Source organism: Podarcis bocagei (assembly GCF_964188305.1).
Source record: "Podarcis bocagei genome assembly, chromosome: 8".
In the NCBI taxonomy this organism is placed as follows: Eukaryota; Metazoa; Chordata; class Lepidosauria; order Squamata; family Lacertidae; genus Podarcis; species Podarcis bocagei.
Window position 1 is genome coordinate 52,181,296 of NC_138133.1, and position 20,089 is coordinate 52,201,384.

The 20,089-nt window shown below is 41.9% G+C and overlaps 1 protein-coding gene across 2 annotated transcripts in view; it reads left to right on the plus strand.

Moving 5' to 3' along the window:
• The window catches only part of SNTG1 (syntrophin gamma 1), a 234,786-nt gene that overhangs the window by 87,135 nt on the left and 127,562 nt on the right, over window positions 1-20,089 (plus strand). Inside the window, exon 3 of one of the 2 annotated variants that reach the window (XM_081204738.1) lies at window positions 2,058-2,190. The exons of the other annotated variant lie outside the window; for it this stretch is intronic. The gene's annotated coding sequence lies outside the window, so the exon portion shown is untranslated. The remainder of the gene's footprint in view (window positions 1-2,057; window positions 2,191-20,089) is intronic. 2 annotated transcript variants of the gene reach the window in all.

Sequence of the window (20,089 nt, forward strand, 5' to 3'; positions counted from 1 at the left end):
GAGGGGAGAGGAAGGAAGGTTTCCTCTTGCCATGAAAAAGGGAAAGCAGAAAACAAAAGCAACAAAGAACAATATCTGGGTGAAAGTCAAAGCATAAAAACTACAAAGCATACAGCAAATGAGAGGATTGATGGGATTATTGAAAGAAGCTCAAGGCACTCCAGAAATGTGGTGTAAATGGAGCAAAAGGAGATAATGAACATCAAATAGCTAAGCACAGAACATCTTTCTTAAAGGCTTTTGGGGGCCAGTTGGTGTTAGAGGATTGATAGGCCCTTTTGGAGCTACATGTGGGAAATCGCCAAGGAGTGAAGCTGCTATATTATACTATAAAGTAGGGAATGCAAGTTCTTCTTCTTTTGGCGTGGGAAAGTAAATAAAGGCTGGATTTTAATAAAATATTATTTTAACTTTTTGGATTGGTTTTGTTCATTTGCAAATTTCCTCAGGCCAAGCAACAAAATATGGAAAATATATTGGCATTTGTACAAAGGCGACACAGGATTGCTGGAAAACACTATAAAGCAGTGCAGAAATAATAAAATTGTGCTTATCTAAACCAGTGCATAAATGATACATGAAGCCATGATGCACAATATAGACAGAATGCAATATGTGGTCCGTCTTTAAATTTTCCAACGTGTTACACAAGCAAAAATAAGTATTGAATAAACCACGCTGGCATTTCTTCATTTATCCCTAACATTCCAAAAACATCCCAGTTGTTCTTAAATAAATTACTAGAACTTCACGCCAAATTTTCTAATAAGAATTTTAGTTACTGCAAAGTTGTCCTACTACAGATGATACTAGAATGAAGGATAGCTGGAGATGGTACAAGGCCAAAGTCAAAACAAGTCATGTTTCCTGTCATTCTGAGAGGCTTTATTTTGCTATCCTTAGGGCCAATTCACACATGGATATGCTTCCCTTTATTACACAGGGTTGCAGTTCAGAGACTCCACTGTGCTCTTTACAAGGAAGCATTCTAGCTTCCCCCTTCAAGAGGTAGGCTTCACACTCTCCAAAATTATCCCTGGAGGCAAGGCTGAAGGTGCAAATGGCTGTTGTCTGAAGAAATTGCTGCCCATTTCTTGATGCATAAGTGGAGTTGGTTTCTATTACCACACAGCAGTGTGGTTAGATCTCACCCACAGTACACAGTGCCATGCTGTTGAAAACATAACTTTTCACCATTGAAAAGTGTTGTGCTTGAGGTGATTCCTAGTGATAATGAAATCTCAGTTTGTAGCTTCAAGGAGGTTTCCTCTTCCATATTTTAATTATGAAATGTATCAAGAATGCCTTAATGGCTGCTGAAGTCTAGGCGGCGATGTTAAGTGTTCATACAAAGGGAAACGAATGCAGTAAAATCAGTGCAGTAGAAACTGGATTCTAAAAGAACTATTTAAAACCAGAGAAATGAACTTCATGTGCTAATAGCTGTCTTGGCCTTCAGTGCCAGATGATGAACTTCAACTCCCAGCTCTGTTTTTGCCAAAGCCTTTAATGTGTAAATCAGGTCAGTACATAGGGAAGGCACAGGTGAAAAGGTGCAGGAGGTACAGAGGTATAATACACACCTGACTAAGCACAAGCTAAGACATTGATCCAACAATCAATGCACTCCCTGCACATTTTCCTTTTGAAGAGTGGAGCCGTCATAGCACCTCCCATTCCTCCTCAGGCTCTCACCATCCTCTCCATGGCATCTCCACGGGACTCGTGACACTAGCAGTTTTATGATTATTTTCAAGGCACTTTAGAACCATTTCTTGGAAGAATTTTTTAAGAGCTCCTTTTTGTTTGTTGATGCATGCTTCTTATAATGGCAAATCAGATACACTGGAAAATTTCTAGTATTGAAAGAGAATATGTGATGGAAAAAATACGTGTAGCTATTATTTAGTTGCAAAGCAGAATACTATATATGTCCCATATACTGTCTGCCAATTCCCCTGGTTTTCCTGCAGTCTTTGTTCTAGGATACATGCCTCTGATTAAGCACACTAGAACTCTTTCAGGCTCTGACTTTACTGTCTTCCTTCTGTTCACAGTGGCAATTAAAGTCGGTCGTGACATTTTGGGTATCGGCAAGGGGAGCCTTAGTTTCCGGGACTGGAAGTAGAGTCTTCTCAATGTCACTCCTCGCCCTTGGAACTCTCTTCTCTTCATCCAAGGAAGTATTTAGTGAGTTATATTGATTTTTCTCCTAATGTCTACTGATTTAATTGATGTTTATCCTGCCTCATTTTCATGTTGTTGTTGTTATTTTTTAAAAAATGCATCTTATTGCTGTTTTATTGTTTTATACTTTTTTTTTACTTGTGCATTGAGCATTATTTAGTCAAAAGACAAGGTTGATATTTAATCAATAAATTATAACAAAATGCTCAGTCACAATTTGGAATAGGCATTCATTTGTCACTAGAGATGTGAAAGAAGCAGTGTTGGGGTTTTAATGAACTTGTACAGATTCAGAGGGAGATCAACCCCTTGTGGATTTTTAGCTGGCATATTTTGGGGATTTGCCTGGTATCTTCCATCACCATGTTGCTCTTTAGGCCAAACTGTAACTACAACAATTTTTTAAAAAGAAAATCAATACTTACTTGCTTGAATTCTTCTTTGCTGTATTTATGCCTTTTCTTTTATGGATGCCAGTTGGATTCTTGGAAATATCACTGGCCTCAAGCTGTTGCAGTCTTGAATCATCGATAGAACTGTGGAGAGTCTTGGGAGAATGTGTATATGTGTGTGGCTCTGTGTGCATGAGCACTGCAACAACAATGCGAAGCTTATGGTGTGGCCTTTCGAATTCATTTAATTTTAAGAAGCCTTAGGGAGATAACTGCTTCCTGAATAAGCTCCAGCAGGTACCATTAAGTTCTGAGCAATTGTGCTAACCAGCCAGTCAAGATTCACAGTTTATTCCCACTCCCACACAATTAATCCTGAAATAAAGACTTGCACTGAAAGAAAGAGCAGGAAATCTGAAATAAAATCTAAATTAAACACTGATAAAGATGAATGAGTGGTATGTGTAATCCCTAGTTGATAACAACCCAGAAGCAGTATTCCATGGAAATTGTCCAAGTGATACAATGCTGTACAGAAATAAAATAAAGAATAGGAACAATTATTCTACTCCTTCTCCCTATACAATTTTTTTTACACAAATAACAGGATCACAGAATTTTTGAATTACAAGGGATCCCAAAGGTCATCTAGTCCAACCCCTGCAATGCAGGAATCTCAGCTAAAGTATCCATGACAGATGGCCATCCAACCTCTGCTTGAAAACCTGTAATGAAAGAAGGTCCACCACCTTCTGAAATAGTCCATTCTATAGTCAAACAGTTCTTGCCACCATAAAGTTCTTCCTGATGTTTAGTTGGAATCTCCTTTCTTGTAATGTTGGTTCAGGTCTTACCCTGTGGAGCAGCAAAAAGCAAGCTTGTTCCATCTTCCATGTGACAACCCTTCAGATATTTGAAGATGGCACACTTATTTCCAGTTATTAGCATGTAGTAGTTACTTAATCAACTATGATAATTGTACTTGGTGCAAATGAAATGCACAAATACAACACATTTACTTAAATAAGGTGTGCTTATTTAAGTAAATGCTTTCATTTGTCAATACCTAATCTCCTGAGTACCAAATGCCAGTTGATAACAGCATGCTGATTAAACACAAAAGGTCTGATTTAGTGGCAAATTTGTATAATAGACCTGAGATGTGTTAGAGATTATTATTTTATCAGCAACTTCCCCCAGCACATTCTCCAACTGCTGCTAAGCAAACTTGCATACCTAGGCAGTTCTCTTGCATAAATGATGCTATAGTTTTATATAAATCCCACAGATTTCTGACTAATGTTTCAAACAAAACATACAGATTTCCAACGTTCAGAGATCAGATTTTTTCTTAAAAACGAACAAACATATGGCTTATTAAATTAATCTCCCCCAAGTTTTTAAATAAAAGCAGTGGTTGAAAACACATCTGTTGGTAGCTAACTATAGTCACATCTTTTCACAGTACACATGCAAAGCAAAACGGAAGCTTTCAAACAAATATTATTGTTTCTCTGGAGAGGTTAGAGAGGCTTCAAGGAGGCTAATCAAGGCACAACCCCCTCCTCCCCAAAAAAGTTGCTTTCATATTTCTAGTGGAGAACTAGTATGAATTCATAGAGAGGGTGTTAACTCTCACCTGATGCTTAACTGACATTTTAACATAGCACATAAACCCTTCAAAGAAATAAAAATATCTTACATACTTTTAATAGCTTTGTAAACTTCAAAGTCTCGAAAGGCAGTGGCAGAGGAGGTGGGTGTGGCCCGCCCCGTGTGCCATCCCCGGGGTGGGGGTGACATTGCTGTGCCGCTGCCCCCATGCCTCTGCTTGCCGTTTGCGGCACCTCCCTGGGATGCCGCTCGTGGTACCCCCCTGGGGGGCGGCGCTTGCCCCACCCCTGTGAGCCGCTCGCCCTGCCCCCCAGGTGTATGCCGCTCCGGCTGCCAGAGCACCTAGCTCCGCCTCTGTCAGAAGGAAGGGAATGCCACAGACTCCTGTATTTATCCAATTTACACTCTGATCTTTTGCTGACTTTGAAATGTATTAGGTAAATATATGCTGTTGGCATCCATTTGTCTTATGCACCTTTGGGGGGTAAAGTCAAACCATTGGAGAGTTACAGCACCAGCTGTGGCTGTAGAGACCAATATGGGAGAGACATGCTTTATTGAAGGTGGGGCAGATGAAGGTTTTGCTGCTAAAGGTGCACCATGGCATTCCTTCTCTCTGCACTTCTCCCAGCAGTCCTTCTTCCTCTGGTCACTGCTATGGAACCATGACCTGTCTCTCTATCCCTAGACACTGATAATCTGCAAGGGATTTCTATGCAATGAGGTTAATGTTGCCAGCCTTCATGTCATGTTTGCTGACAGCTTTGTAACACAGAGGTGGTCTTCTCAACAGGCCTAGTGCCTGAAGCCAGCTCCGCGTAGAGCACATCCTTGAGGTTCCTGCCATCTTGCATTCTATGTACAGACCAAAACAGTGTAGATGATACTGAGACAGAAGTGTGAACATGCTGGGGACGTGGGCTTGGGGAGAGCACATATTTGTTCGGTCAAATCTCTGTCCTTCCATCTGATGCCCAAAATCTTCCTGACACAGCACATATGTAAAGCATTGAGGCATTGCTCCTGGCAGATGTAAGTTGTCCATGTGGCATTTGCCCTCCTAGGTGTGTGACATCATACTGGGTCATAAGGAAAGGGCTAACTAAGTGTAAAATGATTAACCAATAGGAACCCAAGGGGAGGAGTTAGAGTTGTTAAGAAATCAGTCTGGAGTTAGAGAAGGGAGAGGGAGGATAAGTTGTTGGGTTGGGCAAGTTTGATGTGAGATACTTAGAGAATCTGTTAAGAGGAGTCAGTTAAACAGTTGGGATAATCAGTCAGAAGGCGTTAGGAAGGTATAGGCTGGTAAAGAAACTAAGGTTAAGAAACTGACAAGAAAAATTATCTGAAACCATAAACTTGTTAATGCCTATAAAAGAAACTTGTTTATTTGGTTTAATGTTAACAACTGTCTGGACTCAGTGTGTACCCGAGAGTAACGGGTTGGTGGCAGCGGGAAAGTGGGCACAGTGGTGGTACAGGGATCAACAGACCATCAAACGTCCGGGGACCCTGTGTGATTGCCACAGTCCATGACTCATTTCCATAAAACAGTGTGCTCAACGTGCAGACCTTCATCTTGGTATTGGTCATTTGCATCACATTCTGCCATACTCTTTTGGAGAGGCAAGCCATTGCCATAGTTGCCTTGCTAATATGCTTGTCCAGCTCAGCATCAATGGAAAGTTTACTGGTTATTGTGTGACCGCAGCTGCATGCTGACAGCTTCTAGGGGCCACAGGTGAGAGTGTAGGGTGGGGACCAAAGGTGGATGAACTACTTCCAAGGGAGTATGATGTGCCGTGACCCCCGCTAATTGATTTACAAACCTCGATTAGCGGTTTATTGCTGCCCGGCACGCTTCCGCCCCTGCTCCTCTTGGTCACGGTCAGCAGAGCTTCGCACAGCGTTGTAAACTGTCACCTGCTGGATTCAGCTCCCGGACAAACACACAGAGTCCCGTTTGTCTCTATACAGCATTTATTTCCAACATTTCTCAGGTATTTCCAGGGCTAGTTGCAGCCATCACAGCCCTGCGTCTGTTCCCCACAGCTCACATAGTGGGACTGACAAACTCCTCCCAAAACTCCTCCCAGCTTCTACAGCTGACGTCAGAATGGTGAGGCATCATGGGAACAACTTAACCAGTTAAGTTCCAACTCCAACACCCCCCCTTGCATCACATTCTGACAAGACCCTCTGAGTTCAACACCTTCCCCTTTGCCTTGTGCTCTTTTCCAGCATCTTTCCCAGGCACCTGTTGAACCCCTTCAACACTCCCAGAATCACACTGTGCGACACTTTTCCACGCACCTGTGACCTGATACCCTACTGACCCATTAGGGCCAGCAGTTGTGTCTTCTCCGTCAGACGTTTCCCCCTCTGACTTGACAACCCTTCCGTGAGCTTTCTCCATTACGTTTACCGGAGATGAAGCCTCACACCTGGACACTCCTTTCACAACCCTTGGAGATGCCCAAACCTGCCCTGACCCCTGACCCTGGACCTGGTCCCCATCACCGGGATCTGAACCCTGATTCTGGACCTTGTCCCCGTCACCGGGATCAGTCTCTGCCTCCCTCACCTCCCCTTGAGGAGACTTTGCACCCGTCACCTGGTGACGTATTCCCTTTTCCTTGAAAAATTCCTCCAGAGCAGACCCAGTAAACTGTGACCCTTGGTCGCTCTTGAACCCTTGCACCCTGGTGGAGAACCTTAGTTCCACCTCCGCAACCCAATCCTGGATCAGTTGCGCCACCTCCCCCTGTGATTTGAGAGAGAAACACCAGCCAACCTGGCTGTGGTTACCTGTCAGCGACAGCACATACCTGGCCTCACCCAGACTCTCAGACCTCTTGGGTCCTGACAGATCTGTGAGAACCAGCTCAAAGGGCTCTTTGGTTACCCTCCCAAACCCGGGAAAACCAAGCACCTTTGCACCTTTGCATGCCCTGCACCCTTGGGACCTCTCACATTGTGTGATTTTACACCCTTTTGTGCACCTGTGCAACTTTTGCACATGACTGGGAACCTTAGCACACTGCACCTGTGCTTTAGCACACTGCACCTGTGCTTTACCAGCATTCCCACAACCCTCCAGAAGTGACTCCAGAACAAAGACGTTGTTCTCCCTCTGCACGTTGACCAGTTGTCTCCCTCCTCTGAAAATGGAACAGGTGTCATTTTCAAAACGAGCATTGTATCCCTGCTTCTTTAGAGCTGATACATATAAAAGACAACACTTCAGTCCCGGCACAACGTAGAACTTTTGCTCCTCCTGTGAAGTAGAGAAAAACACGTTAGCCATCACACCACAGACTGATTTTTGTGTTCCGTCTGTGAACCTAACAGTCATCCCTGTCAAAACAGCCCTGCATTTCCGCAGCTTCCCAGCAGATGTCTCTGGAATCAAGTTGCAATTAGCAGCAGAGCCAATAACAACACTCTGCTCTGGCCTTGTCCCACGAGTCTCTTGCTGGCACCTGGCACGTTCACCAGCCTCAGTCTCACGCCTGGTTGTTTTTTTTCAGACCAGTTGCCATGGAAACCCGACTGGTTCCCATGAGAATTCAACAGTTTGACCTTGCAAACATCCTGTCTTGTCTCTCTGCTCCGGTGGGGGCAACTGCCACGCAGACGTTGAACTCCAGTGGAAAAACACTGCCTGGGGCTCCTCCCAGCTGGCTTGGCCTTCCTCCTCCCGGAAAAGCACCTCTTGCCAGATCCGCCCCCCCTGAACTGCCGCTTCATTCCAGCACGTACAGTGGAAAACTTTGAACGTGCCTTTGGAAACCTTCCGCCCCCCCTACCTGCTCAGCAGCACTCCTTGTGGCTAAAGCATCAGGGACAGGGGCTCCAGCCATCTTTAGGCTTTTGAATTCCTTCTCCAGGGCTCTGGCCTCCTGCTGAAGCTTCACAGCAAACACAGCAGGACATTTCCAAGTGCCAATAGTCCCTTTGCCCCCCCTCTGGGGCCCACAGCCTTTCCCAGCTGTGCACCGGCTCTCACGTAGGTGATCAGCGCCATCTTGTCTTTCTGTTCTGAAGCAGCCATCTCCCGGCCTTTGCTTTCCGCCTCCAGCCTCACAAACACCCTGGAGCGCTGAACGGCCTCTGGCTTCCTGGCACCCAGAACAGTAGACTTTAGATCAGCAGCCAGGTTGCCCAACTTCTTAAAGTGAGCCTCCCACAGTCCTCCAAGACCTGGCAGCCTGCCATCCTCTTCCGTTCTCCCAAGGGGCCCCAAGCTGTACTCACAAGATCACCAGCTCATCCAGCACCCGTCCGGAGAAACGATTCCTCAGCTGCTCTCAGCTCTTGGCAGTTCTCAGCAACTTGGCTCCACAGCAACGCAGGCACTTCTCTGCGTCTTGCAGCTGCCGCTTGCTTGTTTGCTTCTGCCTGCACTTCCTGCCGTTTCTGCTCGACACCGCAGATCAAAGCTCCCGACAGTTTTACAAGCGGTGATGACCCATAACCTGTGCTGTTTTATTAGCCGTGACCCCCGCTAATTGATTTACAAACCTCGATTAGCGGTTTATTGCTGCCCGGCACGCTTCCGCCCCTGCTCCTCTTGGTCACGGTCAGCAGAGCTTCGCACAGCGTTGTAAACTGTCACCTGCTGGATTCAGCTCCCGGACAAACACACAGAGTCCCGTTTGTCTCTATACAGCATTTATTTCCAACATTTCTCAGGTATTTCCAGGGCTAGTTGCAGCCATCACAGCCCTGCGTCTGTTCCCCACAGCTCACATAGTGGGACTGACAAACTCCTCCCAAAACTCCTCCCAGCTTCTACAGCTGACGTCAGAATGGTGAGGCATCATGGGAACAACTTAACCAGTTAAGTTCCAACTCCAACATATGACATATCCCCATCAGAGGTATGCTCCTCTCCAAACACACCATACTAGTATAACATAGGAAAAAGACTGCCTTTGTGAAACCCTGGAAAGCTGCTGTCAATCAGTCAGCAGAGTGTTGGCACTTACCTGACCTCCCATCATAGGCAATGTTGTGACTTCCCAGGAAGGAGAGAGGTAGCAGCAAGGTCAGCAGGGCACAAATCCACCGGCAGAGCCAAACTGGTGTTCTCACACCAGCACACTGACCTTTCTACTGCCTCCCTCTCTCCCTCCCAGTAATCCACAGTGATGGGGATGGGAAGTCAGGTAAGTGCTGATGCCTCACAGATCACTATTGCAGTCTGTTGAAGAAAGTACAGAGATACCTTGGGTTACAGATGCTTTGGGTTACAGACACTTCAGGTTACAGACTCCGCTAACCCAGAAATAGTACCTTGGGTTAAAAACTTTGCTTCAGCATGAGAACAGAAATCACGTGGCGGCAGCGGGAGGCCCCATTAGGTAAAGTGGTACCTCAGGTTAAGAACTGTTTCAGGTTAAGAACGGACCTCCAGAACAAATTAAGTTCTTAAACCCGAGGTACCACTGTACTGAGGTAGATGGACCAATGTTCTGACTCAGTATAAGGCAGGTTCCTTGTGTTCCCCAAACCCACCGGTGTGAAGTGCTTGTTGTCACAACAGCCAGCCAGTCGTGAAGCCAAAGCTGCATTCCATCCAAACCAACGTCTTGTCTGTGCAGAGTGCTGATTGGCTGGCCTTCATGGTGGTCACAAAGCTACTACTTTACTTGCTCAGGCTTCATGGAGGCATAGTTTCTGATTGTTTGCGGAAAGCCCTTGGGAGAAGGTGACTTTAACAGCTGTAAGGAGGTGGGGACTTTCAGTCTCGCAACTGATCCATGGGGCAAGACCTACTGGGGATACGCTGCTGTGCTCCTTAGGGCTGACACTCACACAGATCTGTGAAGATTGTGTTTTTGCTAACTCTGAACAGTGTGATTTACAGCCGGCTCACTCGCTGACACCTGTTACTGCTCTTTGAAGGCTATATTTTGTCTCAACTCTTTGCCTCTGCTAGCTTTTCTCTTTTCTTCATAGAACCTTTCCACTTTTTTAATTCATTTTTTTATATTTATTCACTTTATAAGTTTCCCTTCCTCCCAGTGAAGCCCAGGGTGGCATGAAGGTTCAGCTTCCAGTGTAATCCATTCTCAAACCACCCACCCCTCTTGCCTTTCTGCATTGTCAGTGCATGAGAAAGTTTTGTTTTCTGTGTCATCCCTGGAGGATTCCCACGGCTTTACAAGATGCTCACAAAGGAGAGAAATATGCTGAGCAAAATCTGCATTTCACCCATATGAGTTCTCTTAAATGACACAGGAAATGATGTGGATTTCATTCTGTTTTCAGATGATCCAGTAACTCACAAACATAATAGCATCACAAATTACTTCTCTGCAGTTGGCACCTAGCTTACATTCTCCTTACACATCTTTGCTGCCTATTTCATTTCTATATTTCATTAGGGAAAGAACTGTAGCTGTGCAGCAAACATCAGCAGGGTAGATGAATTGTGATTCCTTCTGAGTTATTTAGCAGAAAACGTCTGTCCTAGTATCTCATACCTGGCTACCCTCATCATAGTCTTTTGAGTCCTTTTGTCTTATCCCCTTAATGCCTCCTTTGTCAGTTCTGCCAAATGAATGGATCTTTCAGCCTGGTCATTAGAGTCAAGCCCAGATTCTACTTAATGGAGCCAGCTTCATCCCTCTGATCTTTCTCTCAAGCCTCAGTTCTTTCATGTGTTAAAGCAAGCTTGTGAAGTGAGCAGGCTAAGTAGCAGGAAATCCTGTTGAGGCTAGGATCAAGCCAGCAGAGTGTCAAGGCCACTGGAAACAAATGACCACATTTAAAAGATTAAACATGGTTCAGATTTCTCTCAGGGTTTTGTAAAAGATGGTGCAGGGCCAGTTCAAGCAAAACAGGAAGTAAGTAAGCAAGCAAGCAAGCAAGCAAGCAAGAAAGCCTGTGGCAATGATAATGCAGGTGGACATTTGCTCGGAAGAGAGACTTCTCAGCAGTGAAGCAATATGGAAAAGATGTGGGATGATTTCTAGATGTTATAGACTCAGGGCCAAACTACATCTTGCACTTGCTTGATTGTGTGGACTTTCACTGCACATAGGGAGAGGAGAGTTAACCCATTCATCCCAAGCTGTGACCCCCCAAAAGAATCTTCCCTCACTCTTCAGTATGGCTATGAGAGCTTTTTTAAAACAACAACAGCAATTTTTCTAAACCTTGTAGTTCTGGGCAGATTTTTTATCACACTTGCAGTTAGGGAGGAAATGGAGTAAACCTCCAGTCCCCACTGTGATCTCTAAAACAATCAACACCATCCGTTCACCTTTCTTAACTACTATCATCATCATCATCATTATGCATTTAGCACAGCATGGTTTGGCCCTTATTAGTGAATTTTATGTTATGGGTGATAGTCAACCAAGTTTTGAAACTGAGTAATATGTTTAAGTCAGCTCAATTAATTTCAGTAAGTTTACTAGATGGCTAAAACTTAGATGACTACCACTCTAAGTTAATCATACTTAGTCCCATTTGAAATCAGTGTTGCGAGTTGGCCATGACTATTTTAAGTGATTTCAATAGGAACTAAGTGTACCTATGTGACATACAATATTTAATGGCCTAGTTCAGTTGTCACACTAAACCAGCCTCTTTGCTCCTCTCTGGTCCTTCTGCTGCTATGCTGCACTGAAGATCTAAGCCATGGTTGGCCAGAAAAATCACAAACCATAAACCACAGGAGAAATCTTTGTTAAAGCTTCCAGTTCATGTACAGATAGATAAGCCACCAGCCTGGATGTGGACAATGTACTATATGCCAAATTGTGCTTTAGCACAATTCAGCACCACAGCAGAATGACAGAGGATGTAATCTCCTCCCTGGAGCCTGCACACTGACATCGTCATACTAAGCCATAGATCAGTATAGCAGGACATATGAACCAAGGCAACATCTAGCACATAGCTACTTTGCTTATTTTACTTCTATTAATTATAGGCATGCAGGAGGCATGGCAATCCTTTTTGGAAGTGCAGTGTACTAGGAAGGACAAGTGAAAATCTCCTTTATTGCTAGAGTTCTTGGGAAAAGCTTCCTGCTGGTGTCAATTGAAAGCTTTCCCCCTAAGCGTTCTAGCCGTGTTAGAATGGGCAGCCAGCCAGTTTCAATTCTGATCACAGTTTGGAGAGAAGAGATAAGTCTCCCCTCCCTATGTACCGCATTCCTTGTAGGGTATGCTCCCTACTTCATGACTGTAGTTCATTAAAAAAATGAAGAAGTGGTGGAAAAGAACTACCCATTAAGCATAGCATGTAGTTTGGTCCTCAGTCTTGATCCAACCCTGTGGTTTTGAATCTATAATTCAGATTTCTTGCCACATGAGAGTAAATTCAACAAGACTAATTGGTAATCTGCTCCCCCTTCTTCACACACAAGTGCTAAAGAGTCATCCAAGCACTGCTATCATTTATCATGCAAAGCTTTTAATATCTCAGCCACATAAACAGAGAGGTAAACAACAAGGCATGGGTCACTTCCGAGGGTTGATATTTGAAGTTAATAATTAACTTGCATCTTGTAAGGAAGACAAAATGAACAGAAACAGCCTTCTGCCACTTGGCATATATGCACTTCCTCACTTGACTGATGCTAGAATAATTACAAGGAATGCCATCGCTTTTTCTGCAGAGAAACTTGTCAGTTTCATATATGTGAGCAAAGGAAATATACTGTTGTACCTTGGTTCTCGAATGCCTTATGACTCGAATGTTTTGGCTCCCGAATGCTGCAAACCCGGAAGTAAGTGTTCTGGTTTACAAACTTTTTCCGATTGAGTGCAAGAAGCTCCTGCAGCCAATTGGAAGCTGTGCCTTGGTTTTTGAATGTTTTTGGAAGTCAAATGGACTTCCGAAAAGGATTCCTCTCAAGAACCAAGGTAAGACTGTATAGGTAAATTCCTGACTGGCTTACTGCTCTATGCAGGGCCACCCTTCAATATAACTTGGAAGCTGCAACTAGTCTAGAATATGAATGGCAGAACATTGAGTGGTACAACCAGATGGGACCACAAGAGACCAGTCCTAAAGAATGTGTGGTTCACTTGCCAACATGCTTCCAGGCCCAGTCAGAGTGCTAACACTGACACACAAAGCCCTGAACAACTTGGGTCCCAAATAGCTGAATGAACCTCTTATTCTCTTCTAACCTGGTTATGTATGAAGATCAACCAGGGAGGATGTTTATATGGTTCCACAGGCAAGGGGAGTGAGTGGTGTGGTGTGAGAAATGGTTAATCTTAAAACTGGTTTATGGTAGATGTTTGGTATCTTGATGTAACCTGCCCTGGCAGTAGTCTGGTGGGTGGTGGGTTTATAAATTGAAATATGCATTTTAAAAAACACACCATTTATCACAGTGAGCAAATGCTTCCAAGAGCTTAAAAAACACAAAAAGACACAAAATTGGATTCAGCATAATTCAGCACCACTTCATAATTTATCAGTTGTTAAGTTATAATGCAAGGTCTAATATATTTTACTATAATTTCCCAGGCATAATTACTATGTATAGGCATGCATGAAATATTACCCACTATAATATGTAAATACACTTAAATTTAATTAGTTAATTTGGTTGAATTCCAGACAGTTCATCAGCTAAAACAAATTTAATTGGTTGGCAACTCTAGTACTTAAGCTTCTGTATGCTTAAGTTTAAACAAATTTATGGTTTAAAAGAGTGGCTTATTTAACCTTTTAAGTCAGCAATTCCTTCACCTATCTTGACATGACATTTTAGAGTAGTGCACTAATATTATCCACTTAGTAAAATCTACAGTGGAAGCTAAATATCCATAGTAGTCATAAGACTGGGTGATTGACAGACCAGTCCAAACTCCATTCAGTTGTGCTGGAGGGAATTTGGGTGAGGTAGAGGTGTCCCTCCCCCCCCAGCTCCACCAGCTGTGCTAGACTCCACCACCATGAAGCTCTTAGCTATGTACATAAACCACAGGTAGGAAGAAGCTACTTCCAGTGATGTCTCTGCCTGCGGTAGCTAGTGTACGAAGCAGAATGTTTTGGAGCTGGGCCAGTTGAGGACCAGAAGAATCCCAACCCAATCCAACTGCCGTCAGTGGGTTTGTTAAATAAATAAACATAATAAAATATATGGCTTTGGTAAGACATCACTGCTGAAAGCACAATACAGCACAATACGGTACTATAGAAGGAATGATGTTTGGAGTTTCAGTTCATTTAAAACAGAGGCCTGGTAAGAGGGAGAGATAATATTTGGTAATAAGAGATCATTCTGACAAATTGCCCAGCAAGGAGGAAAAATAGTTGGATTTCTTTGTTTAAATGGTCATATCTCAAGATTTTGGATTGGATTAATCAATGGAGGTGTATGAGGTAGACACATAAGCAAAAATAAGAAGAGTCGGTGGAAGAAGATTGGAAAAAGTTTAAAGACTATCCACAGAAATATTGTAAAATTAATGAATGCTAGAAAAAAGTTGGAATGAAGCTATATGGCTTTAGTAGAAATATTATAAGGAATTAAGTACAGATAGGTTAATAGAGCATTAAATGAAAAAATAAGGTTAGAATGAGTTAAGATAATTATAGGATAGAAAACAGAGGAAGATGGAAAGGAATTGCTGAAATAATTAACAGAAGTGGAATACAAAAAGGGAGGTGTGAGGAGGTCGTGGAAATAAGTGAATGAAAGATGGGATAATGAAATTGTTTTATTTATTTTATTGTCTTTGTTTTGTTTTGTTAATTTGATGTGTTGTATTGTATTGTTTTTCTTCTTTTTAGTGTTTAAGTTTTTGGAAAAATAATAAACATTATTATTAAAAAAATGACATATGCTACACTGAAAGTCCAGAGTTGGGAAATGTTAGCATTATTGGTGATTGCTGACAAGCATCTACAGCACATAATACCAATTTTGAATGTTGACCTTTATTTTTAAGAGGAATATATATAAAGTACAGTTTGAGCCAGATGCATTCATTCATTCAATTTATATCCCATCCTTTCTCTCAATGGAGCCCAGGGCAGCAAACCCATCAATAAGACATATATATGTGTATTTAAAAACAGTTGAAAACAGTTCTAAAAACAGTCATCTCAGGGTTGGAAGGAACAGTGCTTTTCATCCATCACGTGCCTGGGTAAAGAGGAATGTTTTTCAGTTTATACTGCCAGTCAGTGAAGAGAGTGGCAGGCACACCTCACGTGGGAGGGCAATCCACAAACCGCCACTGAAAAGGCCCTACAGGTCAATGCTAGCCAAGCTGCCTTTTTTCAAACCATTCAGATAACCAGGCATTTAACTAAAGCAATATTTTAAACTGAGATTAGTATTAATAACTATTCCACGTGAGAAACCAAGCAGATTTGTTGCTTTGTTTTGAGTACCGAAATTTGAACAATGTGGTGTTGGGCAACGTGAGCAAAAGCAGCCAACGGCCAATTGCTTATGTCAATTTATTTCGCTTGATTGATTGTGACGGGGAGGGGATGCTAGTGGATTTCCCCCCCCCCCTTGAAGGCTGTAGTACAGTTTGTACTTAGTGACAGGATCCTGACTAAATGAACCAGTTATCTTGCCTAGTATGGCAATTCCTGTCTTTAATAATGAAGTTTTCAATTGGTTGCTTATCTCAAGAGCCATATGGTTTGGAGGTAGGGAAATTATTCATGGAGAAAGACACATGGAGAAAGCTTAAATAAGATTGCTACTCTGCTAGCTAATTTCCTGTGTCACTTGGTAAAGGAGATGAAAACTCCTAGCTAGCTTGCCGAAGTGTGGGTGGAACCACCCTTGAATGCATCAGAGCCACTTCTGTTGCAATAAATAAAAAAAAGATAAAATCCCAAGCAGGATTCCTCCGACAAATGCTGCGGTCTGTGTTGAAAAAGAAAATTAAATGAAAGATGGATGACTGAAACTAATATGGCACTTTAGCCTCCAGGGCATAGTACCAATTGTACGAGGTGTACTGTACTGTAATTAAAAGCACAGACAACATCTCAGTGAATGGAAAAAGAATTGTGTTTTTTAGGGCAAGAATTATTGTACGTGCAACTCTTCGCTAAATTTAGAATGCAGAGTCAGAATTCACTTTTGAACATTACTGTCACCAAGAGTGCTGCTTTTTTAAATTATATAAATTATATAAAGTATTTTTTTTTAAATGCATTAAATGTGTGATGTAGTTGGGAACCTATGGAGGCTCCATGTACTACGTGGGGTGACTGATAGACTTATTATTTATTATTTATTGTATTTGAACCAACACTAAAAGAAAGCCAAAATAAAAACAAGGCTGAGCTGGGGTTGGGGACTTAATGCTGGCTGAGCCAGCTAAACTAGAGATCCACTGTATCCTAAGTTGCTCATGCTAGCAGATCTTGTTATAGGATTGCCCTGTGAGTTACTTCAGCATTAACACCATTGCTCAATCAAATACAAAACGTGCTCTAAAAAATAAACTGAAAAATAATACTTTTGTTAAACCTCTTTGCAGTTTCCCTTTCAGTGTAAAATGTTTTAAATCTTCTAGTCAGATTCAGATACCAAAGTTTCTGCTGACCAGAAGATACATTGTGATTCTAACATCACTGGAAATAAGAGAATAGATGTTCTTCCAACATACTGAATCCAAACCGAAAAGCTTTGATAGCTCTCAGAAAGACACAAAACACTTTGAGCCTGATTGAGTTGGATTACTTAAGAACACCTTGTAAGCACAGTGAGAGGGTTTGCCAGGGTTCTGTAGACCATGTAAGCAGGAACAGAAATTCATACTACAAAAGGGGGAAAGGTGCAACTCAAGCTTGTTAAGCGCAAAACAAGGCAAATGCCCACAAGGCTTCAGTCACAACAAATTGTCACAAGACTTTGGCCACAGTAGTAGATATAATTACTGCTCAAAGATGGCTCACTGCAGCTGAACTGCTTATTCGTTTTATTCATTTAGCAGAATGTATCTTTGTTTTATAACTCCCCTTTCTATCTTCCATCTTTTGTGCTTGCAAAAATTGGCCAATAACTTAATGATATGCTTACATTATTTATCTGATACCTACCTGGTGCGATACCTGCATAAAATGTATTTGTAAGCATCTGGGTGAAAAGAGCAAGGCTCCCTTAAAAGATGGACCAAAGCTGTGATTTTTAGCTTATTTTATTATTACCCATTTGTTACCCAGGTTGAACATCCCCTCATTGTTCTCTTGGCATATACCCCATATATATAACACTTCTTTTGCTTCCTCCAAATTCTGCTGTCTCTGCATGACCTTTCTTAATTTTCTTCCAGCTCTCCAATCTAGACATGAAGTTGCAGATTTCACCCATCTCTCTATTTTTGTTAATCACAGACATAAGCATAAACTTTATAGAGATTCAGAGCAAAGCTTTGCTCGTGTCAGTCTGTGTTTGTTCACGTCAAAAGCTTTGCTCATGTCAAAAGTTTTGCTCCTGTCAGGCTACCATGACCATGCCTTCACAGTGTCAGAGGTAGATATTGAATTTGTAATTCTCCTTCCTATAAACTTCAAATTCAGTGATGTTTGCATGAAACCCAAACAATCACATATTCAGTGTGCTGAACTACATGCTCAGAAATATGTTATCTATCCACCCTGGGCCTCTAAGGCAAAAGAAATCATTTTGTCTCCATCTTGTTTCCCATGGTGTTCTGAATGTAGATTAAGCTGCTGGGTAAGGAGACTAGGCTACCATAAATGTGCATATGATACCCAAATGTAGTTATTTCTTTATTAAATTTCTATACAGTGGTACCTCTGGTTAAGAACTTAATTTGTTCTGGAGGTCCGTTCTTAACCTGAAACTGTTCTTAACCTGAGGTACCACTTTAGCTAATGGGGCCTCCCACTGCCGCCGCGCCACCGGAGCACGATTTCTGTTCTCAACCTGAAGCAAAGTTCTTAACCTGAGGTACTATTTCTGGGTTAGCGGAGTCTGTAACCTGAAGTGTCTGTAACCTGAGGTACCACTTTACTGTCCATTATCTAGTATCACAGGGTGGTTTTTGTTTACAGTTTCTAATTCTGGTGAGGTAGGAAGTTCTAAATTGGTATTTGATGCCAGTTTTAAAGTGGATGGGGGTGAAAACACTGATGCCTAATTCAGACAAGGAGGAGGCACTTTTGTTTAAGGGTTCTGGTAGTCTTGGGAATAGCTGTTTGACCAGTTAAGATGGAGTTGCACACCTCCTTGACATTCACATTTGCAGCTCTCAGAAACACCTACATTTAGCTAAGATGGTCAGGTAGCACTGGGCTACACTGCTTACCAGTCTCAGCACAGCAGGTTTATCAGACGTGTCCTTCGCTGGAGAAGCTGGGCATCTCTATGGCCATTCATACCTGACTTAACCACCCAAAAATTCTTTAGGGAAGCTTTTAATGTTTAACAGACTACTGTATTTTAATACTTTGTTGGAAGCCGCCCAGAGTGGCTGGGGAAACCCAGCCAGATGGGTGGGGTATAAATAATAAAGTATTATTATTATTATTATTATTATTATTATTACTACTACTACTACTACTATTACTATTATTATTATTATTATTATTATTATTATTATTATTATTATTATTATTTTCTTGTTTAATTCAAGCCAGGAATTAATCTGGCATACAATGGAAGAGGCGTTAGGATGAAACATTCTTTCCCATTGTTCATTCCCAGTTTCCTAAACCATGGCTTATATGCATGGTTGATAAGACTGTCTGAACCTGAGTCAATGTGCAGTTAAGTACTCTTCTAAACATGGTTAGGATCAGGAAGCTTGTGTTTCATGTCACAATTAGCTGCAAGTGTTGAGACGGAGATGTCTGGCTTGATAATAGGAGTTGACCTTTCAGTATGAGCCTATGCTTTTCTTGTACAGAAAACCTTCTAGGTTCTCTCAGTTTCACAATTCAGGGGTTTTTCTTTGCAGACTAGCTTTATGGCTGAAGTCTTGAAACTGAAAGAGGGCTGCCCAATGGCAGATGCTAAACTGACCTCTCACCATCTTCTTATTAAATTAACTGTATTCACAGGATGGTAAATTTATGTTATACCTCCTTGTTATGTTTTACAGTAAATATCAGTGTCTAAAGGCTATGAGACAGTCAGTGAAAAGAAAAAGCAATTTTCAGTATTAGCATAATGTTTTATTCTCTTCTTAAAAGAGACATTTTAAAAATAAAATATTTTGTGGCATGCACAGAAGAAAACCACAGCTAGTGACTAGGCAGTGCTTTTACCTATGAGCTGGTGGTGAATGGTGGGGTCTGAGGAAACCATAAGTGCAAACCATAAGGAAAGATCATAGGATCATAGAATAATAGAGTTTAAAAACCTCAAAAGAAGCATCATCCACCACCTTCTGAATGATACAGACTGGTTTGTGTCTTCCTTAAATAACAGGTTATCTTTCTAGGTAGCTTTTCAGAGTCTGCCGTTCTGTTGTGTGTGTATTTTTTAAATTTAAATGGTCAGGTATTTCTTCACAAAGATAATGCCACCCTGGCATTGTTGGTTTAAAGCTATCTAAAATATTCTATGATGATGTCTTGTTACATTTTCTGTGTATAGTTTGATGTGACATAATGAGGGCATATTTTAACTTTAATAAGGACTGTAAACTTCTTTAAAGTAAGTCTGGTAAACTCCTGATGTAACACTCTTCAACAATTTAAAACAATACAAATATGTTCCTTTTTAAAGTTTAATTAGCAGGAGATAAGTACCGGTAATTGAATGAGAAGTTTTCAAGTATGTTCATAGCAGTAAAATCAACAAATGATTATACAACAGCTTAAAGACTGACAACCATATTAGCTTTTGTGGACTGGCGTCCACTTCATATTAATACTTATATTTTTCTTAACTCATTTGGAGGAATAGGAACAGC